The 27,016-nt window shown below is 33.6% G+C and overlaps 1 pseudogene; it reads right to left on the bottom strand.

Annotated features, from left to right (window-relative positions):
• Nucleotides 1–11,238: 11,238 nt before the first annotated feature.
• LOC120181065 lies at nt 11,239–12,946 on the bottom strand (annotated as a pseudogene).
• Between the last annotated feature and the right edge of the window lie 14,070 nt (nt 12,947–27,016).

Here is a 27,016-nt window from a genome sequence, read left to right as displayed (position 1 = left end):
CACTGATTGGTGGCAAGTTAGTAAGCATTTTTTTGATGGGACGGATGATGAGCACCCCTCACTTCGAGAGCCATCACCTGATCGAGTCGATTCTACAGCTCGACACCCAGAGCCATCACCTGATCGAGCTGATTATACACCTCCACAACGAGAGCCATCACCTATTCCATCACATCATCGAGCCTCTTCTCCACCATCACCTTATGATAGGCGACCGAAAAAGATGCCACGACATTTATTTCCCTGATCTCCACCTCTACGGGATGAGTTAGGGGAGTTACGTGATGAGGTCAGTGCTTTGCGTGATGAGGTCGATACTTTACATCACGACAATGGTGCATAACGTGATAAGGTACGGTCTTTACGTGGTGAGGTAGATGTTTTATGCGATGACAATGGTGCTTTACGTGGTGAGATAGATGTTTTATGCGATGACAATGGTGCTTTACGTGGTGAGGTATCTACTTTATGTGATGAGGTAGCCGCTCTACGTGAGATTATTTCATCGTTGCAGAATGAGATTCATACTCTACGCAATGAGGTAAGTTTGTTTAATACTATAAATGCAAATAACCAATTTTTGACATTATTTATTTGTTTATTTATTGATTTATGTATTAATTTATTTTTAGCGGCCCGATAAGGTAGATGCTTTACGTCGGGTTTTTCTTGCACGACGGGGTTCACATCAGACGTCGTGCACGTGCCATTACGTCTCCTTTCATCCCAATAGTGCCAAAAATCTGTAAGAAGAAGCCTGATTCATTTGTCATCGTTCAAGAGGCCCCTCCTATCGTTCAAGAGGCCCCTCTCATCATTCAAGAGGCCCCTCCCAAAATTCAAGAGGCCCCTGTCATCATTCAAGAGGTCCCTCCCACCATTCAAGAGCCCGATTTACATGGTATACTATGTCGACATATTGATAAACCCCCTCACGTGCCCGACATGATGGATGAGAGTTGGATTTCGTATGAGTTACCAGCCAGTACCATTCCTCAAAAGGAAAGAACACTACCAGACACAATTCTGGATAATACCCTTTGGGCTAAGACCGCAGTTGATTTTTATCTACATGAGCGGAGCCAGGGGTGCTATGCTGACATATGCCTAATCGACGATATGCATTCGTTTCTTGAGCGGTCTTGGTGGGGTGTTATATTAGGGGTTGAAGAGAATGGCTATTTCGAATGGGGGATAAGTCTTATATTCTTCTTATATTGATTTTGATTTTTTAAAAAAAATTAGTAAATTCATTAATATGTATTTTTTTATAAAACAACATATTGATGTATGGGTGTCAAGTCTTCTGATTATAAGGAAATTGAAGAAAATAAAAAAAATGATGGACTATTATCCCTTCGTCTTTTCACGCAGCTCACTTGAAGGATCAGAGAGACTCTTCATATGTGTTGGGTAATGAAAAAGCCCGCCTTTATCATGCGTGGTGGGAGGTCGATAAGGTTAGTATTTGATGTGCATATTTAAAGGTGTTCATAAATTTTATTTGATGTGCGCAATTGAATTATTATTTATGATTGCAGGTGTTTATCCCTGTTATGGAACGTCGTCATTAGCTTCTCATCGAGCTTCAACTCTCATCCCTAAAGACGAAAGTATATAACAGCATGTTGAATTACATACCATTGTCTGATTTAAAAGATATTATTTGTAAGATTGAAGCGCTCATTTGGCTAAATACTTGGATGCGATTGATTATTGGATTAATTCGGGAAACAATAAACCAAAAAAGTTCAAAGTTACAACGATGAGAGATAGGACAGCGCCACAACAAACGGCTGGAGCCAGAGGGGATTGTGGTCCTCTTGTCTGCATATGCTTGGAACGTTTGACGACAGGAGGTAAACAGTTTCTACCTCCCACAGATAGAGATAGAGGTGCAGTAGGGTTGTGGTTTCATCATTTTATGCCTAGAGCGATATATTCCAGACATTGCTTCCTGCATCCGCGTGCTGAAAGTGTGCATAAACAACCATTTGTTATTGGTAAGTTTGAGAAAGTGTTGTTAACATATATACTCTTTGTTGGTTTGAAAATGTTTGGTTTAAGTACCTAGAATTCTATAATTTGATGTTTGTTGGTTTTAGATATGTAGAAAGTGTTGTTTGAGCAAATGTTTGATTTCTGCAGGTTATTCCTGAAGTGAGCTATGTGAATGTATTTGAATGTAAGCTCCCTATTGTTAGGAGCATTTGGATGTACTGTATGGGGCTAATTGTATCAATGTGCTGTTGATTTATTTTTTTAGATGTGTAAATAAGAATTGTTTTTTTCTTATTTAATTGATTTGTAAAATTTGATTTGTTGTTTAAGTCCATCTCTATATGCATTATGTTGAAGGCAAAAAAGACCTGTTGAAGGTACACTTTCGCAACAATCGCAACAAAAAATCGCAACGTGAATTTGACTTTCGCGTTGCGAATTCAAGGAAACCACCTTTAGATAACATACAACAATATGATAAGTGATAACAATTGAACAGATCATAGCAATGTTCAAACTCAAGTTACTAATGTTTGTCTAACTGAAAATGTATGCATTTACACATAAAATACACATAATACAATGTTTGCATTTAAAAATCACCTAAGTTAATAAGTCCCAAAAGGTGAAGCCGGTTGTGATTGAGATTTTTTTTATTGCGATTTTGATTTCTTTTTGCTTGGCACCATATGAGCTTTGGATTTTGATGAGGATCCATATTTTGGTAGAGAAAAAGCTGATTGTGATAGCACTGGTGATCCACAGGTCAACCTTGTATGACCACTTTCCTTGCACTGACTACATGTCGATATCCTCTTCTCTTCAACCTTAAACGGTATACGATCGTGATTTTTTGGTCGGCCAGGTAGCCTGCTGCCCATGACTGGTGGCGAAACTGTTTGTAAGTCATATGGTATGTCTCACTCAGAATGATGTGGAATAGGGTAGACAATCTCAGTATAAGTCTTTCGATATACTTCTGTAGTGTAGCAATCCATAGCGTATGCGCTTGAATCATCTTGGTTTAGATGAAGAGCAACTTTTATAACATGGCCACACGAATAACCAGATGTTTGCCATTTCATACAACTACACGTCTTTGCATTTAGATCGACAAGCCCATTTAAGTTATTATCCAATACTTCAAACAAAGTGTTTGAACATGGTTCAACTCTCCATGACGTTGACTTCACAACACGTTTCATTATCTATTTTTCAGTCCATGGTGTAACACGACGTTCCAATGTTCCTGTAAATTTAAATAAATAATACTTAGTAAATATATAAATATGATAAGTTACGAATTTAAAGAAATAATACATGCATGGTTTATTTTCTTGTAGTACCACTGTTGAATAGAGGCTCGAAAAAACTCCATTAACATAGTAATGGGTAATTTTCGGGAATGATGACTTATAGCGTTGATTGATTCTTCACTATTAGACGTCTTGAAACCATATCTTGCTCCAAGTTGATGTACTCTTGACCATCTTTCAAACCCGACATCTTCTAGTGTTTGAGCACATTGAGGCAAAACACGTCTTAAACAACTTATATGCTTATTAAAATCCACTTCCCGATAAGCTTTTATAGCCTTCCAGTATGTCCATTTGTGATTTTTTATACCAACAGACCTTGATTTTAGATTTTTATACAAATGAACACCACAAAGTCCATGAAAAGCATCTGGGAAACACCTTCTAAAAGCGTTGTCAATTGAGTTTGCCCTATCGGATATGATTGTCATATTGCTAATAGGACATATGCAATCCCTAAGATGCCCCATAAACCATGTCCATAAATAAGAGATTTCAGATTTGCCAACCCCATAAGCTATTGGAAGTATCTCATTGTTAGCATCTATGGCTACTGCTAATAAGTTTACTCTAAGGTATCGACCTTTCAAATGTGTTCCGTCAACTATAATAACTGGGCGCATGCAAGTAATAAACGAATGAATCTACAAAAATATACACAAGAAATATAATAATTTAAATGTGAAATGCATATAACTAACAAAAATGAGTCAACAAAATTATATTGATTTACTAACCGCAGCACCAATGGCGATAAACAGCAACTCAAAGCGTCCATCTCTATCTGTTTTGATATGAGTTACCGACCCAGGATTTTTCAGCTTTAACTTGTGACAATAAGCCGGCAGTTGGGCAAACGATGCTTCTGGGGACCCCCTCAACAATTCCAAGGCATAACATTTGGCTCTCCAAGCTTAATAATATGAGATACTAATCTTAATCGAGCATTCATGTCCCCGATATACCCTGCCATTCAAAAACATTAACTCAGCCAGAAAACCACCTAACACATTTTTGTTTGCCTATCTATGGTGAGGAAAAACTTGGGTTCTTGAACATGTATGTTTATCAATAAAAGTCCTAACTTGAAACATTTTGCAATCTTTTATCTTCTTTGCAATCATACGCCACGTACAGTTTTTATCAATCATACACTTTGTTTCGAACGATCTTTTCTTGATTTGTTAACTTTTAGTTGATAACCATCTTCCACACATTTCGTATACAAAGCCATCTTCAAGTCTTTCTTTGTATCAAAACAATCATCTTTCTTGATACGAATAACTTTTTTGTAACAATCAACTGTTATCTTTACCAACTCTTCTTCCGGTATCTGAAGTAATTCTGGCATATTCCAGTTATACTCCCGTGGCATTTTCTTCTTTTTCTTTTCTTCGAGGACTTATTCTTCCTCTCTTTTTTCTTTAGGGTTATATGAATTACAGAATGAATGTTCAACATGTTCATTCACAGTCGTAACTTCCTCCTCATTATTATCAACAACACCTTCCTCGACAGCGGCTGTTTCATCATCAAAATTCGGGTATTGACCATATCAAAATCATTACATGCATGGTCTGTTTCTTCTTCTAAAACATCATCAAAATCCAAGTATTGACCAAGATCAAAGTCCGGGTATTGACCAAGATCAAATTTCAAATACTGACTAGTACTCACAATTTTTTCTGTTGGCTCATAATCGTCTAACTGGTCAATACGAAAACTGGAATTTGGTGCTGAAAGTTGATTGGGATTTGGATTAGGAAAAGGTTGTGGGTTTTGAGATTGTGTTTGGTATTGGAAATGTGGTGAAACAAAATTTTCTTGGTGATGAAATTGTGGTGGAACCATTAAATTTTGAGGTTCATAACAACGTTGTACATTGTGAGCACCATAAACTGGGGGTTGAAGAACTTAGTTGATTACTACCCGCTACTGACCCAACTTAACTACTTCTAGGTTCAACAACATACAATGTAACATCATCTTCTTGCGAAACACTAATATAAGCAATGAATCGTTCAACATCTTCATTGTCGGTTAACAAATAAACTTTACATTTTCTCTAATAAGATAACCTAAATCCACTTAGAGGCTCTAAATTCAATTTCTTTGCAACACGTAACATTAGAGTTTCAAAAGTTAACTTTTTTAATGACAGTTTTAGTTGAAGATTCATGGGTAAATACATATATTGTAAAACACCATGAACATTCTCTCATGACCCTCCAAAATACAAATCTATCCAAACATGATCAACATTAGATGATTTCATTCTACAAATTATAAATTAATTTACTAAACAAACGAGCTATAAACTATATATCATATCACTAACTTAGAGAAAAACATACCTTTATTAAGTTGATAGTTGATAATTTGGGAGAGAAATCATTGAAAAATTATATAGAAATAAAATTATGTAAAAAAAAAAATTAGAGATGGGGAAGGATGTCGTTGGATATAGGAACGAATGTCGTCGGAGAGAGTGATAGATGGAGATGAAATGAGTTGCGATTTAGGAATTTAGGTTATGAGTTACTGCTGCTGCGTAGTTATATACCCAAAACATTTTTGTTGCGAAAATAAAACCTGGTGCGAAATTAAAATTCGTGTTGCGAATTCGAAAATCGAGTTGCGAAAACAAAATTCGCATTGCGAATTCAGAAATCGAGTTGCGAATTTGAAATTCAGTGTTGCGAATTTGGAAACTGTGTTACGAAATTGGAGTTCGCGTTGCGAATTCGAGATGGCGTTGCGAATTTGTTGGTCATTTTCGCAAATCCAAAAAAAATTAGTTAAAATCGTATTATATGACATTTTCGATCACTGAAATTATTTTCTCTATAAAAAACCATTGATACTCACTTCAGAAATCTAAAACTTAATTGACCTACAAATAATAATTTTTATATTATTCTCAGAAGATCGAATGAAAACAATATTACGAAGAAAAATCTTAGAAAATGAGAATCTCGTTGTGTATAGCAAACGATTTGAACTTCTTTTTCTTGAGGTCATGGCTAATGATTTGTCATGATGCCAATCTGCTGCATGGCTAATGATGAGAAATTCAACATGATCATGCTTGGCAACTGCATCCAACCCTACACGTGAGCTTAGTAGTAGGGTTTTTCCATACACTAGATTTTCAACTTTTGAGTGCTGAGATTTTAGGGACCACCCCAAAATCATCATCCCACACAGGGACAAAGGTTTAGTTAGTGCCACTGGGCTTTACTAGTATTGAAATCTTAAGACATTTTCTTTTTCATGTTGTTTTCCCCCTAATTTGCTGCTTTGTGAAACCCCACAAAATCCAATCCCAAAGAAACAGCAACAGCAGCTATTGCTCTTTATTTGGAATTTTTATTTTATTTTACACATTTAAGCATCACTGAGAAGGTCTGGACCAATTATTCAAAGGCCAAACTAATCGCTTTCCTTTTTAACTCTTTTTTAATAGCTTTGTAACTTTTTTAGGTTAGTGTTCTATCTCTGGATTCATTTCACACCATTATTTTTTTTCATATTTTAAAAATTAAAGTGGAAATTACATTTTTTAAAGATATTTATGCTATACGTGATAATGGATGCTTTCCCTTTACAAACAGTTGTAAAAAGTCCTTAATTAATATTTAAATAATAATTAAATGGGTACAATATATAAATTCCTACCGACTGTAGAGTGTTATTTTAATGAGTCATCCGACTATTAAATGTTATAAAATGATCACTCGATTATTCACATGTTCTAAACTTTTTTTGTTAGAAGATCACAGTCATTTGAGCTATACTTTAACATGCTGATTAAGATATAATAAAATCTAATTTTAATAGTGTCTACTGGCACGGTCATTGCTTTCAAGCACTGACTTAAACAGAAAATCGATCCACAAAATATAACACAAACAGTTCTGGAGTTAGCTTTTATCATATCCAGTCAACAATTTAATGTCTAGCTCAGACGACCGCCAAATTTTACAAAAAATGAAAAGTTTGAAACATATGAATAGCCAAATAATCATTTTGTAACTTTTAATTGTTAGAAAAGTAAACAAGTAATGCCCTATAATTAGGTGAAGATTTTGTAACTTTTAACAGTTGAAAAACTCAACAACAACGCACTATAATTAGATGACAATTTTGTAACTTTTAAGAGTTGAAAAACTCAACAACAGTGCCCAATAATTAATAGATTATTTCGTAACTTTTAATAATCAGTGGACTCAATAAAGTAGAACCCATTAGCCGGGGGACTATTTGTGTACATTACCCTAATTACACACACATATATATATATATATCGTTAACCCATTATTTATCAAAAGTATAACAACTTCAATACGAATTTAAACCAAAAAAAATGTTTTGGAAGATGCAATAAGAAGCAGATTTTGTTTAAATGAAGAGTTCACATCATAGGCATACTAAAGAAGCAAGAAAAGCACCAAATTTGACAATTAAAGAGCATAATGATGAAGCCAAAAGATGGGTGCGTAATATTTAGGAGGCATGGCCAAGGCATCATTATTTCAATCTACTGATGAATCCCTCAATTTGGATAACCAAAGATGTTTGGTTAGGGAACCCCTTTTGGTTATTTTAATCAAAACGTTCATTACATATTACTAATGATGCTAAGCCGATGATTTAATTTGAAGTTTTGATGCAGCACTAGACTCCTTGTCCAATTCTTTCTACTTGCAAACTCATTCTTAAAACCCCATCAATCAAATTCAAAATTAATGTAAATTGAATATTTGCCATTAAAATATACAAAAAGAAGCAATCAGATTTAAGATTGTCATGTATCATTTTTATTTATAAAATGATTTATATCTTTTGATTATATAAATCATTTCCCACTTTTTCACCTCAAAGTATAAACATCTAAAATATAACTATTTTATGTATTTAATAATATAATATTTTAAAATTATATTTGAAGTATTAATTATTAAAATAATACAATATTTGTTTTAATAAGTAATATAATTAACATATTTATTATTTTATATATGAAATTCCTTACGGCCTCGCATAGTTTCAGACATGATACAATTACATAACAAGACAACAAAGGAAAACATCTGAGAATACGATACTAAAAAGGAACACAAGCATGAGCCGACGTTGATTGGTAATTATCCAGGTTCATGTTTATCCACAAAAATATTACGAACATAGAGAAAAATGTGTTTTAACTCTCACTTGAGAAAATATAACACCAACTAAAAAGAAACAAGGCATTGCTAGCCACCAAATTTGACTAATAAGCATTGTTTTGAATCCTAAAGACAAGCTATTGGATTTCGTTGGGGCATGACAAAATTTTCACGTGCTATTGATGAATCTCCATGTGTTTTCTTTTTAGTTTAGAGTGATTATGAGATAATATCCATTTGAAACACTTTCAACCATTTGATGATGATATGCTCAAACATCCTTGCAAGTGTCATGTTCAAATTTAGGACATCTAAGCATAACAAAACTATCATTTTAACCACTAAAGTCGCTTGATTTATAGATGAATCCAGATGTTTGATGCGAGAAAAGAACAAAGGTGCATAATTGAAACAAAACTTCGTCTAGTCCACACTTGGCTTGTTTATGGGCTGGCTATAAAGGCAAACGCCATGAGCTGTAGTTGCAATTTTCAACTTAAATTACTTAGGACATTATCCAATGTATACAGTTGCAGTTGCCTGCAAGTTAATGGAGTTGTTAATCTGTGTCGTAAAAAGGGAAAATGAATAGAATCAGAACCTAAAAGCAACAAATATATAAAAGGGTTGATTCCTAAGGAAAAATGGAAGCATAAAATCATCATAGGTTTTCAGTTTAGTCCATAGCAACTGTATGAGCTTTAGCAAGTAGAGCAGTCTTCTTTTTTCTTAAAAGGAAAAATGGTGATTCGAGTAAATCTGAGAATGAAATAGTAAAATGAATGTGTGTATTGACATTGAAATTACATATAAGGAACTTAAAGAGAATGGAACATGTTGCAGTTGTAACTCTGAATATATTAACCGCTAAAAGGGCTATTTCATTACTTTTAGCCAACAGATACCAATCATATCTTAGTATGCACAATCAATTTGTCCAGTCAAATTGTGAAGAAGCTGTTGTTGATAACCAAAGCTGATTACTCCACCTCTCAAAGCTGCCGACGATGTTGGTTACTAGTCAAATCTAATCCGATCTAAAAGATGATACAAATCATGTTGAGACAAATCTAATTGGATCAAAAAAATTTAAAACGAAAGGTTTTGAACACTGCATTATAGATAAATAAGATTACCTGAACATCATTGGGAAATTGTTTGCAAACTACATTCTGCCTGCTCATCCTTGTTCCTTAATGTTCCATATGTAAATGCAAAAGGGGACTAGAGGCAAACACCTTGCATACATTGTTTCCAGTTTAAGATACCGATTGCAGGGAGGTTTTATATTTTGGAAAAACCAAGTTGAACCCCATGTTTGATTGTGTACGACTGGTATGCTCATGTCCCCTTTTGCTTTTACACTGCCAATTCCCGCTTCTCCAAAAACGTGTTAAAAACAAGATAACGTCGTTGCGCGGGATCTACAGGAAACTTACTACCAGTTGTAAAATGAGAAAAGAAAAGATCGGAAATATGCTAGCTTGGAATACTCCTTAGATTTGCACATATGCAAAACACGAATATATTATATTTGCACATGTCGGATATGAATATTAAAAGAACCAATTAAAACACGGATTTGAGACCCTGACCAATTTCTCCTCATTTTACAACAATTGAATGGTCTCAAAAGCCCTGGTCTAGGCCTGTAAACGAACATAACCGAACGTTCACGAACATAAATGAACGAACGAGACCTATGTTCATGTTCGTTCATTTAATAAATAAACGCACATAAACGAACTTCCCGCCGCACGGTTCATGAACGGTTTGTTGAACGTTCAGTTCATTTACAGGCCTACCCTGGTCGAAATAGTACAGGGCATGAGAAAAAGAAACATCAGTGGAACAAACAACATTTCCTTACTTGCCGACGTCTGCAACTATTGGTTCTCTCGTTATACAAATCAGGCCGCGTTAAAGGAAACAGAAGCCGAGAAAAGGTCCACATTCCAGCTATAAATGCCACACTAACTAGCCCTACAAATACAACCAACAAGAAATGTCACCAAATTGTCCAGGCATACTAGTATACTATGAAGTGAATAAAAACAAACACATGGGGGTGTCTATTTGTGTACCTTTCCTCTGCACAAACAGTACAGGCAATCCCATGTAGGTGCAAAGTACATGAGCAACTAAAGGTGAGGCAACGGTTCCTACCAAGAATTTGAAAGATAAATTGTAATGAGACTGACAAACTAAAACCATGGGAACAGATGAGATATATGTACGCAAAAAGCATATACAACAAGAAAAATAAGACGATTTCATACATCTACTTGACTGGTTCTATGCTAAATGTCTAGGTTATTTCGTATTTATAGTCAATAATTAAATTTTGAATAATTTGTTTAACTTCTTAGTTTTCATAAAGTACACAGTTAAATTTTGACAGATTAAGTGATTATCTTCTTAATTTGCATAAAGTACAGGGATGGAAGTAATAATTAGACACAAGGACGTTTTACAAAAACAATTTCCTCCTTTATGAAACCTCGGCTAAAATTGAGATTTTGGAAACTTTAAGATCTCAATTTCAATTTCCATGACATGTAAATTATGTTTTCTTTTTGAAATTTATTTTTAGTTTAAGTTTGATGTTCATGAACTTTAAACATCAATTCAATTGTTTATTGTAATGTTAGATTCTACTGATAGTGGTTTCAGGGTGTATTGATGGTAATTTTACAGGGTAACAATGGGAAAGTTTTGTTTATGAATCAATTAATCAGAGTTTTAAGATAGGATTATGCATCAAAGTTTACAAGCAGGAAGAGACGACAGGCTCGTGAACCAAACTGTATCTGAAGCAACTGTAGCAGTATCGTGGTTCCTATGCCAATTCCACAGCGCATGTGTTGCATTCACCACCTCAAGTTGGGCGTGCCCCAAGCTTGCTTCCCTGAATACTGATATTTCAGGCTTCGGATCAATATACCTAAACAAGTCATAACAAAGTGTAAGTACAAATCTCAATCATCATCTCTTCATTTTAGATTCAATACTCCGATAATCTGACTCACAGTTTCCACCATCGCTGATTGTGATGTAGACCGGAGCGCAATCATCGTCTTTTCCGTTATAAACTTGAGTTTACACATAGCCTAAGATGGTAAATAAGAAAACTTGAATACATGGAAAAAAGAAGAAGAAGAAGACGATGACGATGATGAAGAAGGAAATGGAAGCTTACGAAGAGTTCATAAGCATGAACATGGCCGGTCAGAAAGATATCGACCCGAGCTTTATAAAGCAATGGTTCCATGTATGTCTTCATAAGATCTGCTTTAGGCTCCCCTTGGTGAGCTGTATTGGTATTGTACCATGGTGCATGGACTATGACAATGATCCATGGAGTATTCCCCGTCGATCTTCCCCAAATCAGCTTGCTGCCATTTGAATTGATCTGAAGCGGGATCAAAATCAGTGTAAGAGCCGAGCATGATAACATGGACACCGGCCACATCGAAAGAGTAGTACAAGTTGGAAATGGATCTGCTTTGCTCGAACAGCATGCGCCATCGTGCGTGCGTTGTAAGCAGTGGCGGACCTATGTGGCCCAGGAGGTAGCAGTTGATACCCATTTTTCTTAAAAAAATACCAACACTTGATATATTATATCAAGATTTAAAAATTCTGCACCTTTTCTTTTTAATTTGTGCTCAAATGACGCGAGTAGAAAGTTAATAACATATGTCAACCTTCTATTCTATATTTTTAAATTAAAAAACTATTGATTAAAATAATATATATCATTTTGGACCCCATTTTCTTATTTGAGCCTAAACGAATGAATATTATAATATTTATTTTGGACTCCTATTTTTTAATTCCTGGATCCGTCACTGGTTGTAAGCCGTGAAGGGCATCTTATGGACGAGAGGGATCATTTGGACTTCGTGGTTGCCTTGCGTAACCATCTAGGGCCGTTGACTAGCCAGTGGCTCGACCAGGCGGCCTAATGAATTCCATATATGTTGCACCAGATCAGCATATGACAAGTCTCCTGGCAGTAACATGTCGTGATTCAAATGTCCAATGTGTTGGAGGGTTGAATTGGTCCAATCTGTCTGCCCAAGATCACCTTGTATATATACACACACATTAACATAGTTAAATTCAGGTTGTACTAGAAAGAACGGAACTTAGGAACATAAAACTTGGCAAATCAGCAACAGCAAATTTGATCGGGAGTTGAGCCGGAGGAGTTTTGAAACTAAATTCGCAGGTTGAATCGGACTTGCATTGGTAGTAATAGACGGTGTCCTAATTCAACGAACCGATAACGGCATCGTGAATTTCACCGGATTTGTAGAAAAGATAACTATAGAAAGATGAAGTGCCAGTAACAGAGTTGGTGTAGGTCTTTGGAGATGTACCGTAATCCACTACTGCTGGAGCTGAGCTTTGCGTAATCCAAGATATACTCATTTGATCAGCACCAACTACAGATATATGCACCTTTAACAGTAAATATCAATTGAAAAATGGTTAATACATAAATCTATGGGCCAAACATGTTAATATTGGTCCAAATTATAAACAATTGTCGTGACATTGCCCAACCACTTTGACTTAACCAACTCTAAGTAATCCTCTAATAATTAATACACAACAAGAAATTCCAACCCATGAAAATATAAGGAATATTGCACTATACCTAACATTCGTAAATCCCTACTCAAAAGCAACCTTGCATTAATATCAAATAGTTTGTTGAACTAATAGGACATGTTTGAGATGATATTGACAGTTTAGGGACTAATACAAAATATTTCAAAATTTGTTTAGTATAGAATCTAAGCATGGTTTAAGAATAGCTTATGCAATTAACTTTGTTTAATTTTATTATGCTTCTATGATTGGATCGAGGTGCGAACTTCAGGTATATTTAATATTTTTTGAAATTTCTCATATATTTGAGAAAATAAAAAGGGCGCATTTTAAGGCTAAAATATATACCTTCATTGATTTTCAATTATAAATTTGGAAAAGTAAGACCTAATAGATACCAAAAGCATGAACATGGACTACGCAAATTATAAACAATTGATCAGCACCTCTAATTTGTATAGTTTATTATAATTTATCCTATAATTTGATTTTTGATTTTTGATTTTGTTCATGTTCTCTCTCTCCTCCCAAGCTTTCAGAACTATTACCTATTCCTCATTTTTTTTCTACACAAAATTAACACTAAGGATCCGTTTGTTTCACTGAAAACATTTTCCATAAAATGTTTTCCGTAAAATGAATTACATATTCTGGAAAATGTTTTATGGTGTCTGGAAGATGTTGTGTAAACCATTTTTGACTAGTTGATAATATTTTTAGAAATTATTTATTACAAATCTAAAATATAATAAATAATATATTTATTATAAAACTTAATATTATTATTTTAAAAATATTAGAATAATTTATTTACCACTATTTATGCCAATATTATTATTAAATAATATTTCTATAATTTTATAAATAAAAATATTAACTCTAATATATTCTATTAAAATAAAAATGTGATAAATTATATTGAATATCTATAAAAATAAAAATATTATATTTTAAAATTATTAATAAATATATTTTAAGGAATTTTTATAATATTATTAGACTATTATATTAATATTAAATACATAAATAAAAGTATTCACTATTAATATTCAATAATATTATTTTTAAGAATTAATAATAATATAATTTTTATTAATAATTTATTATATTATTAAAATAAGAATATAATAGTATAATATATTATTATAATATAATTGAGTATATTATTGTAATAATATTATTATATTATATTATTAAAAGTATTAATAAATATATTTTAAATATGTTAATAATTAATATTTTTATTAAAATGATACCAAAATATGATATTAATATTAAATTTATAAAATAATATTATTTTGAGTATTTTTGCTTTGAAGTGAAAAGTTTAGAAAATAACTTACTGAAAATTAAACCGTAAGTCATTTTTTAGAAAATACAAAGAAAATTATGTTGACCAGGAAAATATTTTACATTCACCAATCTGTTTTCCTCTAACCAAACATTGAAAAGTGAGGAAAATGTTTTCCGAAAAATGTTTTACGTGAAACAAACGTACCCTAAGAGTGTATTCCATTAGACAATCTTCATCAAATTCCATTTTAACTTTTATATCGTCGAACGTCGACTCCAACATATGTCGAGTGATGATATATTCTCCCCTTCAAAATTATTATTATTGGTTGGGATATATACACTAAATTTTAATTCATATTGACTCTACCTCCATGTCAAAATGACAGTTTAACTCAACTTTGTCAAAATTTGGTAAAAGTTTGACTTAGGTTGGCTCGACTTGAATTTGTGTTCAACTCGAGATATTAACGAACTGAGTCGAGCAAAGTCTAACTCGACTCGAATTTTTTTATAACTTTTTAATAGTTGTCTTAAAAATTTTAAAAAATTAATAATTTACTAATAGAAAATAAAAAAATATAAATTACTAATCTATTAATTTTATAATAAATTATTAAAAATACTAAACTATTAATTAATAATTATTATTTTACTACACCTAAAAATAAAATTCTAATTATTATTTTAATATATTTATGGATTGTTATTTTTTGTGTTTAGACTTTGAATTTGTTTCTCGATAATTTTTTCGATAAATTTTTTGATTAAATTTATTAATTTATGTTTATATATTAAGTTCTATACAATATTAGTAGCTTTTACTTATAGTTAAAAAAATAAAAACAGTGAGCTTAACGAGGAACGAGGTGAGCAACAAGCTTAATGAGCTTACCAGCAAGGGGTTGAGCAACAAATTTTCTTAACAAGCACGAGTCAAGCAAAATTTTAACGAGCTTAACAAGTAATGAGTCGAGGTCGAGCAACAATTTTTTTTAACGAGCATGAGTCAAGCAAATTTTTAATGAGTTTAACAAATAACGAATCTATCGCGACCGTATTTCGGGTGGGCCCGGAATTGGGCTTCGACTTGAATAAAATGATTAGAGTTGCCACTGATCATTTTAAAGAAATATTTAGGCTGATCGGACACCATATTACCTGATATGCGTCTTACCAGAAATGTGTCGGGTTCGGAGTCGGTTACGGTAAAGGAAGGATTAGCACCCCTGAACCGCCATCTCAGTACCATTTTAATTTGTCGGTTGTCTTAATCGCGAAAAATTGAAATTAAAATTAAAATTAAAAATCCGATTTAAATTACTTACCTTCGATTGATTAAAAAATTACTACTGAAAAAAGTCAAAGAAATATGTTAGATGATAAAATAAAAGAAATATAGAATAAAAATTACTTAAATAAAAAGAAAATTAAATAAATAAATAAATAAATAACTAAATCAAAGAAGGAAAAAAAAGTGTTAAAAAGTGTTAAAAGAAAAAACATAACAAAATAAAAAAATGTTAAATTTCAGAAGGAAAAAAAATAATAATAATAATAAATGTAATAAAAATGTTAAAAGAGAAAAAATAATAAAAAGAAAAATCAAAACAGAAATAAAATAAAAAAGTAAAAAGTAAATAAAATAAAATAAAAGTTGGGGACTAAATAATAATTAACCTAAACATTTATACCAAATCAGTGACCAAAATAGAAGATACACAAATCTAAGGGCCAAATTTGAATATTAACAACATAAAACGTAAAAAACAGGACTAAAATATAATTATTGAAACCATAGGGCTTGAATTAACATAAATCAAAACTTCATTAGCTGGCTAAAAAGTAATATTACAAAGGATAAGGGACTTACAGTGCTATTTACCCCATTCACAAAATTACAAACCAGTCCCCATCGAAACTAAGTCGTTTCGTGGGGAGTATTTAAAGGCTAACGCAAGGCCAAAATTCGGCCAGCCTCATTTCTCTCCTTTTGGTTTCTCTCTCTAAGAGAGAGAAGCGCTCCATTCTCTATTGCTTTCCCTCGCCGGAGGAAAACCGACAAAACGGTCGACCGTCGTCGATCGCGACGACGACCGAAAAAAATCAAAACTCCCCGAGATACTCTCCTCAACACCCTTAAACCAAAACCGAACCCCGATCACTCAAAATCGAGCCCCTCGACGTAGATCTAAGAAAAAAGCTTCGGTTTTTTTACCTTTTTTTACGAAACCTTTTGTTTTTTCAGCGACCGTTCTTCTCCCTGATCTCACACTGATATTTGCTTTGATTTCCTTTGATGTTTATTTCTTTGCATCTCTCTATTTTGGTTGGTTTGACTGTTGGTATTTGCTTTCGTTTTGTATTTCGTGGTTTTATGGTGTGGTTGATTTATGTATATTGTTGGCTCCGTTATTCCCTTGTTGTCTGGTTTCGATGTTGGTTTGTTGTTGATGGGTTCGATCATTTGTTCTCCCGTTTGGCCTCACTGAGGGCTTTTTATAGCCCCGATGTTGGCTGTTTTGGGTCCCAAATGGGATGGGATCGTGGTCGTTGCTTGACTTACTCGTTTCGATCTTCTCATTCGTGATACTGGTCTCCTCATGATGGTTCAATCCCGTTGGTGAGGCCGAAAAATAGGTTGGTTGTTGGGCAAGTGACTTCACGTGCGCTCCCTTGCGGCGCCATTGACTTAATATGCTAGGGTTTTATAAACCATAACCTGCACTGGACTAGATCAGGCCCAAACCTGATTGGGTTTCTGCTGGACTCGAACCTTGGACCCATTGTACCTATAAAACAATAAAGAAAAAAAGTAAATAAATAAAATTAATTGAATAATAATATAATATATTAATATAATATATAATAATAAAAATAAATTTTTAAAATTATATATCATATATGTGTTTTCAAAATAATTATTTTCAAAACCATATAATATAATATATTTTTCAAAATGTTTTAAAAACTATATATTATATATATTTTTCAAAATGTTTTAAAAACTATATATTATATATATTTTTTCAAAATGTTTTAAAAACTATATATTATATATATATATATATTCAAAATGTTTTAAAAACTATATTATATATATATATATATTTAAAATGTTTTAAAAACTATATTATATATATATATATATATATATTAAAATGTTTTAAAAACTATATATTATATATATATTTTTAAAATGTTTTAAAAACTATATATTATATAAGTTTTCAAAATTTTTTAAAAACTATATATTATATATATATATTCAAAATGTTTTACAAACTATATATTATATAAGTTTTCAAAATGTTTTAAAACTATGTATTTTATATATTTTTTCAAAATGTTTTAAAAACTATATATTATATATATTTTCAAAAATCGATTTTTAAAAACACACAAAAAACCATATTTCAAAAACTATATGATAGTATTATATATAAAAAGACTCCAAACGAAAATGGGTGTCTACAGCTGCCCCTCTTTGTCCTTTTTTGTGTAACAAAAAATATGATAGATAAAAGGACATAAATTTTCATTTGGTATGAAGGGGTCCTTGAGTCTAATATTCTCCTTTGTAGAGTTGAAATTGACTCTCATATTGCAATTAGGAATAACTCCCTGTCAAATTGAGTTACGGATGACTCATCTGTGCGAAGTCGAGTCCGTCTTGAAACGATATGGAATTGAAGCCGTAGTTCAAAATTTGAATCGGAATGTGGCTTATTGTTGCTAAATCGTAGTCGACCTTGGTCTTCTTCTCGACTTAAAGACCTTGGTTTGAAAATTTAACTGAAAAATAGTTCCTTAACTCCATGTGGTTGATAGTCTCTCGAGCTGGATGAAATCGAACATGAAAGTTTTCATTGACAGATAGCTTTTCTCGATTTAAGCTATGTTGCTGAAAGATATTTTGTCACTAAAACTCAGCTAACCCAGATCTCCTTCTTGACTTAAAGATCTTGGTTTAAACTTTGACTGGAAAGTAGTTCTTCACTGCTATAATTCGGTTGATACGCCCTCGAGCTGAATGGAATCAAACTAGAAAGTCTTCATTGATAGATAACCATTCTATCCTTGAGCTATGTTGCACTAAGCTGAGATATTGCCCCATATCTTATTCTTGACTTAAAGACCTCAGCTTCAACCATAATGTAGTTTCTCGATGCTATCATGTGGTTGATGTGTTGTCGAGTTGAATGGTATCAAACTCAATAATTTTTTGTTGACAATTAGCTTTTCTCGACTTAAGCTATACTGTAAATTTGACATGCCCTTTGTAACATCCTCAATACCGGGTTAGTGACTATATTGTAAAGTTACAGAATTTGGTGATTAAAGTAGAATAATTGAATAATTTAAGGACTTATATGATAAATATTGTGTAGGATCAAATTGAAAATGAGGAGCAATAAAAGGATAAAATGGCCATTTGCAAGGAAAAAATTAATTAAATTGGGTATGGATTATATTAACCCACGTGGAGTGAAGAGGGAAACACACAAAAGTTCCAGAATTCTCCTCTTATTCATCTTCTTTCCTACGTGTTAGTTACTTATTAGCTGAAATTAAGGTTGGCTTATGATCATTAGATGAAAATTAAACTTAAGGAAAGCTTAATTTGTTTTAAAACAACAAGGTTAAGGGTGTAGGAAGGATTAAAGATTAGGAGTTCATAAATTGATTTTTGAAATAAAGCTCATAATTAGAATTGGAAGTTGGATTTGACTTGTCATCAATCTAAATATGGAATATGAAGTATTAGAATTAGATTTATAACATGTTGATATTTGAGTATGATTCTTGAATGTCATATAAAAGATTGGATTTTAAGTTTAAAGAAGTGATTATTGAGTAGAAATGAGTGTAAGTATGTGTATGAAAGTTAGGAATATAAAAAGGGGTGAAATATGAAGTATTGAACTGAAAATGAAGTGATTTTCGTGCTCAAAATGTAATTTATGGGTTGTGTGTATCGATACACATTCAATGGGTACCGATGCACTCTCAATGAAAATAAAAACATCGAATGCAATAAGTGCATCGATGCATAGGGAGTGCATCGATACACCCCCTTAAGATGAAAACATCGAATGTAATTTGTGTATGGATGCATAGGTAGTGCATTGATACACATGCTAAGGGATGCATCGATACACTGTAGAGTGTACCGATACCTACCTTAATTAAGAGATAAAAGTAGCCTTTCTTTTAGTCTAAGATAGATTAGAATATATCAATTAGTATACTGATATGTATCAATGTATTATTATGTAGATTTAGAGCGAAATCTTGTTCTGGAACAATAGAAGGATTAGGATCGAGTCAAAGCAAGCAAGGCTAAGGTGAGTACATAACCTAGATAGAGTTGTACGGAGATAAGACTTGCGATAAGTCTATCTCTTATAGTTGAATTTATGACTTTACATTCATGTACATGCATATATATATTATTGTTATAGTGATTTCATGCCTAATTCATCCATGCTTTAATATGAACTTATATGAATGAATGCAATTATATGAGAATCCATGTTATTTAAGCCCATGGATAGTGACTTATGTGTTTACATGGACAGTGATAAAAGAGATATAAAAATGAGAAATGTATTTATATTTAAGCCCATGTTATTTAATATGAGAGATGTAGGTATAATTGGCATGCCAAGAGTCGAGAGATTATCAGTGGTCCTTCGGGACATAGTGGTCCTTCGGGACATTGTGGTCATTCGGGGCATTGTGGTCCTCTGGGACAAATATTTAGTGCCCTTAGTGGGATTTTATTCGAGCTGTGGTGACAACATTATGTACAACCTCAGTGTACTCACGTATCTTCTATTCTCAATAATGTACATGGGCAATCCAAAAATTAATTAAAGTGAAACTGGCATACGAATATAAGTTGCATATGTGCATGGCATAATCATATATGTTATAGTGTAATAGATACATGCAAGTTGAGATGTCATGATCAAATGGTAAGAATGAATGTTCATGAATTTATTGTTAGATCTATATATTCATATTAGGCTTCACTAAGTTTGTGACTTAGCGTGTAAGTGACTTATACGTAGGTACCAAGAATCAGGAAGAGCAGAAATAGGAGTGGCAAGGACAGCGTCATTACTAGAAGATCAGATCAGAAGAAACTGATAAAGTATGTATTTTATTATGTATAGTGTGTTGGTATATAAGAAATGTGTTAGTTACGAATGCTCTAATCGATTTTGTATTGTCCTGGTCAAACTTTTGTAAGTCAACAACTTCTATGGTGATGAAAGTTCAAAATTTCCTTGATTTTCATTAAGTGTCAAAGTTGAAAAGTCAATGTGACACATCGGACTCGTATCCGGGTCGGGTACGGGTTGGGGGGCGACACCCTTGAGCTGAATAGAATCGAACTTGAAGGTATTTGTTGATAGATAACCCTTCTTGTCTTGAGTTATGCTGTAAATTTGATATGTCCTTGAGCTGAATGTAATCGAACTCGAAGGTCTTTGTTAACAAATATCCATTCTCGCCATGAGTTATGCTGTAAATTTGATATGCCTTCGAGCTGAATATAATCAAACTCAAAGGTCTTTATTGACAGATAACCCTTCTCGCCTTGAGTTATGCTATAAATTTGATATTTCTTTGAGCTAAATGTAATCGAACTCGAAGGTTTAGGTTGACAGATAGCCCTTCTCACCTTGAGCTATGCTGTAAATTTGATATGCCCTTGAGCTGAATGTAATCAAACTCGAAGGTCTTTGTTGACAGATATCCCTTCTCGCCATGAGCTATGCTGCAAATAATTCCTTTAAGTGAAAAATGGCTCCCCTTCACGGGTCTAAGCCGATCATAATTCTTTAAATGAATCCCCTTGACGGGAAAGCCAAGTGGTATATTCTTCAGGTGGTTCCCCTTAACGAGTCTGAACCAGGTGAGCCGATATTTGGATGACTCCCCTTTATGGGAAAGCCAAGTGGTATATTCTTCAGGTGGTTCCCCTTCGTGGGTCTGAACCAGGTGAGACAATCTTTGGATAACTCTCCTTCACATGAAAGCCAAGTGGGATGTTCTTCGAATAACTCCTCTTTGTGAGAGAGACAAGTGAGGTAGTCTGTCAGTTGGATATCATCTGTCTTAGAGTTGAAATATGGCTTGAGAATTTTAACTGGAAAATAGCTACTCGTCGTTGAGTTAAGCTGAACTGGATCCGTTCTAAATTGGATCTCGAATCCGTCTGAAGTCGATGTCAAGTTGGTTTTAGGTGTATCTCCCTACCGTTGAGTTAAGAAACCACCATCGATCTTTCTTAAAGGTGCTTTTGAATTAAGTATCTTTTGTCTTGAAGTTGAAACTTGACTCTAAAAGATGCAAAAAATTATGTATACTAAAAAAATGATAAATGTGATGCTCTTACGTATGCCTAAGATGTATGCAACATGAATTAATTTTGTTTTAGATGGAGCCTCATTTTGTCTGCCGATCTGGTCTTTGTCCTCAGAATCAACTATGCCCCATTTTCTTCTCGGGTTGCAGCCTTTCACATTTGAGACTGTCCTATTTGAAAATATTTTTCTCTTTTCTCTTATTTTAGGAGGGAAAAAATATATGAGAATATAAGAATTCTGTAAAACATTGCCCCTTAATTTAGGCTCGCAATCAAATCAAATCATAAACATGAGTTCACAGAAAATCAAAAGAATCAATAGCTCTTTAATGCTTTTAGAGTTATAGCTCTTTGACAAATGTCCAAGTTGATGTGTTAGTTCAGGTTGGCCTCTTATTTTATAAGGTTTCGACCACCAAAATGTCACAACATGCCCCTTTTACTTGGCTTGGTATTTTAATCGGATGCGGACAAAACGACACAACTAGCATAATTAATTATTAGACCTTCTATTTCGGTTCTCTGAAATCTTCCATTTGTTCAAGCTTCGTAGGCTCCTCTAACAAAGGTACTGCATAAATATCGGTCTAAAAATGAAATTCCTGAGTGCTCGTGTGAAATTGACTATAATAGGTGTTCCTTAACTCCCTTAGTCCATCTTTACCGAAACTCTTTATTTAAATAAATTTGATTTCATTTTGCCATTGTCTGGCTAGCTGGATCCATAAAGCTGGGGTATTTAACCAATTGTTCTAGAGGGACAACTCAATATTATAATCGCCTTTAGCAGGCTAGCTGAATCTTATCCAAAAATCGGGTCATTTAACCAATTGCTTTAGAGGGATAACTCAAGCTTTATTGTATATTATAATTACCTTTATCAGGCTAGCTGAATCTTATCCATAAAGCCGGAGCGTTTAACCAATTTCTTTAGAGGGACAACTCAAGCTTTATTATATATATATAATATTATAATCTGGGTATACGGATCCAATTTCTTAAGTTTGTCAAGAAGAACCTGTTATAGTCTAGGTGTTGTTGAAAGTCAAGAAATCTCATCTTTAAAGTTCAATTTCCAAGCAACTGACTTAAACTAGATTCACCTACTCGACTATTTCATCTGTGAGGATCATTATCATCACTGAACGTCTTCAATAAAAGTTTAGTAATGCCATACACAAAAGATGCCCCATGTTGTCCGCTCCTATGATTACTTAATACCAAGCCTCTTGTTCATTCCCTTACGAAAGGAGAAGGCTATATCAGCTCTTGCAAGAGGAATGTATGGTGCTCGAGTGTGTCTTTTTTAGGGTAAGGTCAAAGCCATTTGTTTTATCGATTTTAATTATATCACTTTGTCAAAGATCTGTAACTCTGAATCATTTACAGAGTTTTTTTAATTAAGTTGATATTCAAATAATTGTAAGTCTGCAAATTTGTTTCATTGCTCGCCATTGTTAAAGTAGCATAAATTTATTTAAATCTCTTTACCAAAAAAAACTTGAGAAAAGATGAAAAACAAATTCAAACAAAATGTTGCAAATGATGAAATGAAATGATCTTCTTCCTTATTTGGATTCTCCCGAGTTGTTGAGGTTGATCCAATTCTTGTTACGCATTTTTTGCACGATTCTCTTGAATGTATAACAGTTCTCAATAGTGTACACTCGGATACCGTTGTGATATTCACAATGAGCATTCTCATCATACTACTTGGGGTATGGGGGCTTCATGGGTTCCACCGGGTATGGTGACACTACGTGAGTGTCAAAAAATTGTTGGTAAAGCTCTTTTTAGTTCTTGGGAATAGAGTCGAAATGTTCCCTTTCCTTCCTAGGTTCTCTAGAATCTTGTCTAGAAGTACCTGACGGTATAGATGTAGTTGATTTTGGGTTGGAGATTGTAATACCTTTATTGGCGTGGTAGTTGTTGATGTTATTAATCTCTCCATCTCTCTCCCTCATAGGAGCTTTCTTACTGACCTCCCCATCCTTGATCTTGCCTTGCTTTATGGCCGTTTCTACCATTTCCCCAACCATGACTAAATCCAAAAAATTATCGGATGTGGTTGCAACTAAGTGTCCGAAGTAAGGAGCCTTTAGTATTTGCATGAAGAGCTTCTGGGTTTCCTTCTCATCCAAAGGTGGATGAACTTGCACAGCTAAATCCCTCCATTTCTCTGCATATTGTCTGAAACTTTTGTTATGCTTATTCTCCATGCTTTGTAGCATAACTCAGTCTGACCTCATCTCATTGACGTGCTTGTATTGTTCCAGAAATGACTTGGCTAAATCCTTCTAAGTCTTGATATGGGACCAGCTTAGCTGATTATACCAGCGGATGGCTGAGCCCAACCGACTCTCCTGGAAGCAATGGATCAGGAGTTGGTCATTTCCCACATATCCTGTCATCTTTCGACATAACATGGTGATGTATGCTGACAGACAATTGTTCCCATCGAACTTATCGAATTCTGGGGACTTGAATTTCGAAGGAATAACCAAGCCTTAGACTAAACTGAGTTCCGAGGCATATACTTCATAGTAGTCATTGTCTCCTTTAACCACCTTCATTTGGTCTTCTAATTGTTTAATTTTCTCCTCTATTTTCTTTGCCTTATCGTTCTCTTAGTCTAAATTTGGATTATTCTTAGGGTTAGATACAACAGTTTGTATCTTTACAGCAGATGGGGTTTTTACCTTTACAGCAGATGAGTCCACTTGAAGTTAAAGTAAGATTGCAGGTGATATAGCCACATACGGGTAAGTGGTATAACTACCCTTTCCGACGAACCTGCCCTAGACACACTTTAATGTAAGCCAGATAACTTGGCAACAATCTGATCGACAAAAGACTCTTGGCTCTTAGTGATCGTATCCAATGTAATTTGATTGTTCTGGCTTATCTTTTCTTCTAACTCTCTTTGCAGCCTCAACATATTCTCTTCGAGTTGAGCGATTTTGGCTTCCATCTTCTTCTTCTTTGAGCGGGTGTTATGAGGATGAGGTGTGTCCAATGCTTGAGGTGGTATGTCCAATGTTTGTTTCTTTGTTTAAAAAGACATTTTTCTGTTAGTTAATGCGAATGTAAAGAAATGAAAATAACAAAATGCAAAATATGTTTAAATGCATGATGCATGAAATGTTTGAGGCTTTGATAAAAAATGTGTCTGTTATTATAAATAATTCTTATTGGGATAAAAGTGTTATTTCGTAAGAGAGAAAAAAATACAGAGTCTTCTAGACCCCGAATAACTTCTTTCAGGTTGACTCATCTTCTGCCTTCTTCTGTCACCGGTTGAATACCCTGTTGAACCGTTCTGGCCTCTCTAAGCTACTTTTTGTACTTGTCCCAAGAAGTCTCAAATGGCTGCAACTCTGGTTTTCACTCTCTACTGAGTCTGTTCCCTAACGGAAACACCATTAGAACCCTCCATCGATAGGAATCATCTGAAGTTCATATGCTTGTTTCTTGAATTTGCCAACAATGGCCTCCAATTCCAGCTATCGCTTTGCCATTTTGTTCTTGTTGTCTTTGAAGGGACTCCCCAGACCAGTAACCTTTTTCTCGTCTTGCCCCTGCAACCTTTTCCAGCTCAAAAAGTTGACTTTTGGTGTGCTCAGTGTAAATCCCGGTCCATTCTGAGTATTCTCTGACCATAGCTGACTTTTACATTTTTTACCTCTTGTATTATAACCCCTTTGTCCATTAATGCAAATTATTTATGTTTAAAAAAATTAGTTTTGGTGGATCAACACCTCTTTTGAATGATGTAAATGATAAAAATGAAAGATAACAAAAATGAAAAGAGTTAGTGAGGTAAATCAAAACAATAATGAAAATAAATAGTCTCACCCCACATGCTTATTATTCCTACCCGAACATGATCTCTATCCCACATGTTAATTTTGAACCAGTCCTAACAGTATAAATTTCTAGTTCAGATGCTTTGAATAGAAATAAAGTAGGAAATAGTCTCAAAGCAGCCTAGGGTTTGAAATGAAGTTTTGGGGTGGGCTCTAATTCCTTGTAGTCTCCCGGTTTAGATTCTAAAGAAGGTACCCAAGTTCTCCTTGCTGGTGCCCCCTTGGGCTTGCCAGAACCTTAGTCTTAAGCCCATTACAAGCTTATGTGGACTAAGTTAAACTCGAGAGGATACATTCCCTTATGTCTATGCGGAGAATAAATTCACACGAAGACATAAGGTATATGATTCCCGAAGGCTACTTGCTAGGCCTATGCGGAGAATAAATTCTCACGAAGGGATCACTTTCACCCCCACTTAAAAAGGTTCGGAGCTCGGGTATAGAGCCTTAGATGGAAAAAGTTAAAGATCTGAAATCATTCAAAAACGTCAGTATAACTATTTATTTGAAAAAATAATCAAAGATAAATAATCGGAATTGAATAAATAAATTAAAATTAAAATTTACTATTTTGCTTAAAAAGACAACTGAAAATTAATTCCGGCCTGACTCACTTACCTTTCCCCAGCGGAGTCGCCAAGCTGTCGCGGTCGTCTTTCGGGTAGGCCTAGAATTGGGCTTCGACTTGAATAAAATGATTAGAGTCTCCACTGATCATTTTAAAGAAATATTTAGGATGATCGGACACCATCTTACCTGATATGTGTCTTACCAGAAATGTGTCGGGTTTGGGAGTCAGTTACGGTTAAGGAAGGATTAGCACCCCTGAATCGCCCTTTCGGTATCGTTTTAATTTGTCGGTTGTCTTAATCGAGAAAATTGAAATTGAAATTAAAAACCCGATTCAAATTACTTGCCTTCGATTAATTAAAAAATTACTAATGAAACAAGTAAAAAAATATGTTAGATGGTAAAATAAAAGAAATATCGAATAAAAATTACTTAAATAAAAAGAAAATAAATAAATAAATAACTAAATCAAAGAAGGAGAAAAAAGTGTTACAAATTAATAGAAAAACATAACAAATAAAAAAATGTTAAATTTCAGAAGAAAAATAAAAATTAAAAAGTGTAATAAAAATGTTAAAAGAGAAAAACCATAAAACAAAAAAAACAAAATTGAAATGAAATGAAATAAAATAAAAAGTAAAATAAATAAAATAAAGGTTGGGACTAAATAATAATTAAACTAAACATTTATACCAATCAGTGACCAAAATAGAAGATACACAAATATGAGGGCCAAATTCGAATATTAACAAAAATACATAAAACGTAAAAAACATGACTAAATATAATTATCGAAACCAT

Source organism: Hibiscus syriacus, unplaced genomic scaffold (genome assembly GCF_006381635.1).
Source record: "Hibiscus syriacus cultivar Baekdansim isolate YM2019G1 unplaced genomic scaffold, ASM638163v2 tig00112507_pilon, whole genome shotgun sequence".
In the NCBI taxonomy this organism is placed as follows: domain Eukaryota; kingdom Viridiplantae; phylum Streptophyta; class Magnoliopsida; order Malvales; family Malvaceae; genus Hibiscus; species Hibiscus syriacus.
Note: the sequence above shows the minus strand (reverse complement) of the source record. Positions and strands in the feature narration are given on the sequence as shown.